This window comes from Triticum aestivum, chromosome 2B (assembly GCF_018294505.1).
Source record: "Triticum aestivum cultivar Chinese Spring chromosome 2B, IWGSC CS RefSeq v2.1, whole genome shotgun sequence".
Classification (NCBI taxonomy): Eukaryota; Viridiplantae; Streptophyta; class Magnoliopsida; order Poales; family Poaceae; genus Triticum; species Triticum aestivum.
In genome coordinates this window covers 236315408-236321769 of record NC_057798.1, presented here as the reverse complement: position 1 = coordinate 236321769, position 6362 = coordinate 236315408, and the positions used below count along the sequence as shown (strand labels likewise).

The window sequence follows — 6362 nt, the reverse complement described above, 5'->3', positions numbered from 1 at the left end:
CAATAGTGGAATCACGCCATCTCCCATTTGTTTTAGCTACTTTTTGGTCTCTGCATTTGGTCCTTGTCAAGTCAAACCCACCACAAAAATGAATAAAAATTCACTTTTCAAAACTCATTGACGCAGGATGTTGACGAGCACTACTTTAATGTAAGGCGACCGCATGATAGGACGATTGAACGTGTAAGAAAAAAGGACAGCATTGCATATCCACAGCTATGATGTGTAAACTAAGCAGAAGGCATTTCAACAAATTAGAAGCAATGAAAACTACACACCATATGAAAGATGCAATGAATATCACTCTACCAAGTTAAAACTGTCTTGTCATAAGTGCCACTTCAACAAATTAGTAGGACAAGCTAGAAAAGAATGCGAGATGTAACATATATCACACTCCCAAGTCAAACGTGTCTTATGGTAAGTGATTGTTGCAGGTTACACAACAGTAGTACTTTGATGTAAGAACATGGTGTGATAGACAGATATTGTATGTTCTAGAAATAGTAACACGTGTCTTATTCACAAGTATAATGTGTAAAATAAGCAGATGAAATTCAACAAAATTAGAAGCACTACAAGCTAGACATCATACATAACATGCAACCACATATAACAGTGCCAAATTAGAGGGAGCACCTGTGATCGTGCACTAGGGGAGACGTGCTCCTCATCAACACAGCTATGTTGTGTGTCTATGCATGTGTTGTCTTGCAAATCTTCTTGGGGGGTGGCAGAGTAGAATCTGTAGAGGCCCTCCGTTTGTAAGGAGCACCTTTATTTGCTGCCTTGCTATTTTGCTTCCACTTTATTGATTTTGAATTGTCAAGTAAAACCGACAAGAAAAAGCAATAAAATTCACTCTTCAGAACTCATTCGTGCATGATACTGACAATCACTACTTTGATGTAATGCAAACACATGATACTAGGATGGAATATGTACGAAAAATAGGACGGCATGGCATATTCACAACTATTTGTGTAAACTAAGCAGAAGCCATTTCAACAAATAAGAAGCAATGCAAGCTAGACACCGTATGCAACATGCAAGACAATATCACACTGCCAAGCTAGAGAAAGAACCTAGGATGTTGGTTTCGCCAGAAGACTGGCATCAGTCCCTGGCTTATTTTTTCCCTTCCTCTTTCTTAATTGTATTGCCTTGTCAAGTCAAACCCACAAGAAAAATGAATAAAAATTCGCTTTTCAGAACTCATTGATGCAGGATGCTGACGAGCACTACTTTAATGTAAGGCGACCGCATGATAGGACGATAGAATGCGTAAAAAAAGGACAACGTTGCATATTCACAGCTATGAGGTGTAAGCTAAGCAGAAGGCATTTCAAAAAATTAGAAGCAATGAAAGCTAGACACCATATGAAAGATGCAACGAATATCACTCTACCAAGTTAAAATTGTCTCATCATAAGTGCCATTTCAACAAATTAGAAGTAGTACAAGCTAGAAAAGAATGCGAGATGTAACATATATCACACTCCCAAGTCAAACATGTCTTATGATAAATGATTGTTGCAGGTTACACAATAGTAGTACTTTGCTGTAAGAACATGGTGTGATAGATAGATCTTGTATGTTCTAGAAACAAGAACACGTGTCTTATTCACAAGTATAATGTGTAAAGTAAGCAGATGAAATTCAACAAAATTATAAGCAATGCAAGCTAGACATCATACATAACATGCAACCACATATAACAGTGCCAAATTAGAGGGTGCACCTGTGATGGTGCACTAGGGGAGACGTGCTCCTCATCAACACAGCTATGTTGTGTGTCTATGCATGTGTTGTCTTGCAAATCTTCTTGGGGGGTGGTGGAGTAGAATCTGTAGAGGCCCTCCGTTTGTAAGGAGCACCTTTATTTGCTGCCTTGCTATTTTCCTTCCGCTTTATTGATTTTGAATTGTCAAGTAAAACCGACAAGAAAAAGCAATAAAATTCACTCTTCAGAACTCATCCGTGCATGATACTGACAATCACTACTATGATGTAAGGCAAACACATGATACTAGGATGGAATATGTACGACAAACAGGACGGCATGGCATATTCACAACTGTTTGTGTAAACTAAGCAGAAGCCATTTCAACAAATAAGAAGCAATGCAAGCTAGACACCACATGAAAGATGCAACCAATATGACTCTGCCAAGTTAAAAGCATCCCATCATAAATGGTGTTTCCACACATTGTAAGCAGCGCATGCTATAAATCATATGAAAGATGCAACTAATATAACACTTCATAAACTAAAGGTGTCTCGTCATATTGATTGATGCGGGATACAAAACAAAACAATAGTTTTATGTAAGGACATGCTTAATAGGCAGATGTACTATGTACTAAAAAAAGGAATGCATGTCACATTAATAGGTATAATGTATAAACTAAGCAGAATAGCACATGCAATTTAACCAGATTGGAAGAATTACAATATAGACATCATATGCAACATGCAACCACATATCACGCTGCCAAGTTAGAGTAAGCACCAGTGATGCTGGTGTAGGGGAAATGCGGTACTCAACTACAGAGCTACATTCACTATCTTCATCTAGCCTTGCTGTTTCTTGAGAATCATGTGGGGAGGCTGACACTGCATTCTTTAAATGAGGATCTTTTCTCACATTAGTCCGCTGGCCTGACTGCCTTATCATAAGTGATTGATGAGGGATACACAAGAACACTAGTTTGATGTAAGAACATGGTTAATAGACGGATGTACTAGTATGTACCAAAAACAGGAAGGCATGTCATATTCAAAGGTATAATGTGTAAGCTAAGCAGATGTAATCTAACCAAACTGGAAGCAATACAAGCTAGACATCCGTCTGGAGTGGTGAGAATGATCATCAAGGACCTGAGAGCCTGGTGGGAGGCGGGTTGCTTCGCCACCATCGTGGCTTTTTAGTTCGCTTCCAGGGCATGTTTGTGTTGGGATTGTCACTGGCTCGGCCAGTGCCCTGTCTAGCTATTTGTCTTCTGGTGCTCCCAGGATGGTGGTTCATGTAAAAAATATCTTTCCTTATCTTAATAAAGACCGACTTCGGCCTTTCGAATACAAGCTAGACACCATATGCAACATGCAACCACATATGACACCGTGAAGTTAAAGCAAGCACCTGGGATGGTGGTTCATGGCGAGCGAGATCATCAACTCCAGAGCTACATTTACCGTCTCCATCTGCTGGCACTGCAACCCTTATAACACTGAAACGTGTCTTGCCTAAGCCCGAAGAAATCTGAAGATGCTTCTCTCTTTTATTTTGTGCTTCTTTCAACTGGTTGGCAGAGTCTGAAATACCCATGCATAAAAAACAATAGTGAGAGTAAGGGTGAAGTGTGTGCAGAAATAGTGCACTCTAAAAGTAGCAGATAGCAGGTGGCTGAACAATAAATGATAGGAGACAAATGATAGCTCTACAACATTGCATGGCAAACAAAATTAGATTCTACTCTGTATGATTTTGTAATATATGAGCACAGGGATGGCTGGGAAATGCAGGTACTCCTCCAGCACACCACCACATGTGGTCCTAAAAAATAACAGTTGACTGAAAATAAATAGGTCAGTTGATTTTTTATGAACCGTCTGATCTACAAGAAATGGGCAGATGGCCTTCGTCTACCTCCCGCCAGCCACTGTTGATGATCTTTCTTGAACCGCTAGCGACCACCGGCCCAGACCCCTGCCTTCGCCGCCCCGCCCTCCCCTCGACCTCACACCTCCGCCGTGCTTGGCAGCGCCCCCCCGGCCATCCCTTTAAGCCTTGTCGACCTCCAAATCGGGCGCCAGCAGCTCCTAGGCCCCACACCCCTAAGATAAACACCGAGGCGCTGCTTCCCCGGCGTAATAGGCGGACTAGCGCCTGTTACGCCGGCGAATGCTTCCTTTAATTGGAAATCAACTGACAAGGAATTGAAATCCAGGGGGCAACGGACCTCTAGCTAAGGTGAAATAGTATATGAGGAGAAACCTAGTGCATCGCGAGTTACTAGGAACAGCTAGTATCAATAAGCAGTCAACTAGTGTCTTCTGTGGGATGAATACCGTGCAAGTAGACGCGTAAGATTTGCACGAATAAGGGAAGAGGAGTACCATTTCCGGTTGCCAGTGCTGGGTCTTCCGGATGTCGTAGCAATTTTCTTGGTTTTACTTGTGGAACTGATGTTTTGGAGGAGGGTCGAGCCTTGGACGAACCCATGGCCAAATTGTTGACTGTGTTGCGGTGGCTCACCCCGAACATAAAAACCGAAGACCGAAAACGGAACCCGAAAAGACTGAACTAGAAAAGACCGAATAAAAAATGGTCAGCACAAACAAAAGACCGAAGTTATTATGGTCTGTTTGGTCCTGCTGTCTCAAAGACCGAATAGCCCGTAAACACCGAATTATAAAGCCCATACACAAGAGTTTACCAAAGGCCCATCCGGCCAGCCCAATTCAGGAGCGAGATACACACACGAGGGGACGAGACCTCACGATTAGCTCCTTCAGCCGCTTCACTCCCGTTCCCCATTCTCTCCCACTACGAACCCTAGCCACCACCACCCGCTGCTGTCGCCATGGCTGCGCACCTTGATCGATGAAGACCGGTGCCCACTGCCCGAGCGACGGCCCTAACCGGTGAAGAACGGTGCTCCAAGCGGAGGCCCTGACCGGCACGCCAAGCGGCGGCCCTGACCGCAGAAGACCGGCGCCCTGAGTGGCGGCCCTGACCATTGAAGATTGGCGCCCCGAGAGGTGGCCTCAAGACCCGCGCCCCGCGCCGCCAACCCCAACCTCCTGTAAGTCGCCCCGCTGTCTGTGACGCCGCCATTCGCCACCACTGTTCCACCTCTCAACGACCGGTTCAACAGCTGCAGTTCATCACTAGCACCCGTTTTCTTCCATACTGTTCGTTGGCTAGCTGCCTGCTGCCAATTTTGGTTCTCCACATCGCAGCTGAAGGTGAGCTACTTCATCTCTCTCTGTAAATCTGTGATTCCCATGAAAATAAGCCTGCAGCAGGCATTTTCTAGGCAACACATGTCCTTGCTCTATGTCGAATGTTAGCATTTGGAGAGATCAAGTAGAACTCTATACTAAGCTTAACTAGAGGATATCAAATAGAATCTGTAGCCATTTGGGTTGTTCTGCAGACATATTATTTGTTTTCTATTTATTTCTGCACTTTGGCTTGTGTCGTCCGTTCAACCTTGATAAACCAACACATTAAAATGGATCATTCAGAGTGCGGATTTGGGCTTGTGTCGTCCATTTAACTAGAGAACAACTAGTAGGACTAGATAATTCCTATGTACACAGTAATGCAATTGTGCTTGTTTCCTGAGACTAGATATACACATGGTGTATATCATTTTGGTAGTTGGTAAGAGATACACAAAGATATATACTAGATATTATATACATTTATTTATGTTGTGATTTTCTCGTGTTAATGTTGTTTGACAAACCAATGTCCTCTTTTTTGTACATGCTTTCTATACTGGAAACTAAACATGATGAGGAGCTGAATGACAAAGACGGTGATGGTGTTAGTTGCTTGTCCTTTTTGCTGTCAAATATAAATAAGTGTTCCTGCATGAATCTTGTTGCTGGTGAAGTGGTGATTATATATAGTGCTGACTTTATATTTTAAGATTTTCATGTGGTGTACTATACTCCGTGCATATTGCATACAAGTGTTACTTGTTTGAACTTTTCTTATGTACACATCCGCCTACATACAACATTTGTTGCCTCTGTACACGCACACCTTTGTACACACATATATCTCTATACTCAATGTAGTTTGTATTTGTGATATAATCGTACTGGAAGTAACATAAATAACTTGGTCTGTTTGGTCGGGACCGAAAACCGAATAGTAAAGACCGAAGACCGAATAGTGAAGAACCGAAAAGACCGAAATTATTTTAGTCTTCAATTATAGAAGACCGAAAAGACCAAACCAAACAAACTGAAAAGACCGAACGCCCAGGCTGAGCGGTGGCCGTCTGTCGGCGGAGGGGAAGAAGATCCGAGGTGGCAAAGGATAGTGTAGCGGGAACAGCTCCGGTGCGGTGGACGGTGACGATGTTGGAGCGGCAGCGGTGAGGCGCAGGACAGCGTGGTTGAACTAGCTCGGGTATGGACAACTCGGCCTTGGCTTCAACTACTAGCCGTGGAGGGCATTGCGGTTGCGGTTGCGATGGACGATCACGTCGAGGTATCGGCTCTGGAGTGATGGAGGAGGGTGGCGGTTAATGGGTGGGATGGGGTGGCGGACGGAGGACGCCGGGGTTTCATGGCTGGCAGAGAGGTAGTTTTGGCGCCCACGGAGTACGAATGGGGAATCG

The 6362-nt window shown here is 43.7% G+C and overlaps 1 long non-coding RNA gene across 1 annotated transcript; it reads left to right on the top strand.

Annotated features, from left to right (window-relative positions):
- The first annotated feature begins 4465 nt into the window (after positions 1-4465).
- Positions 4466-5820, top strand: LOC123041125 (uncharacterized). Its single transcript, XR_006418375.1, has 2 exons — positions 4466-4808; positions 4881-5820. It is a non-coding gene; the product is annotated as an uncharacterized lncRNA (long non-coding RNA).
- Positions 5821-6362: the final 542 nt, after the last annotated feature.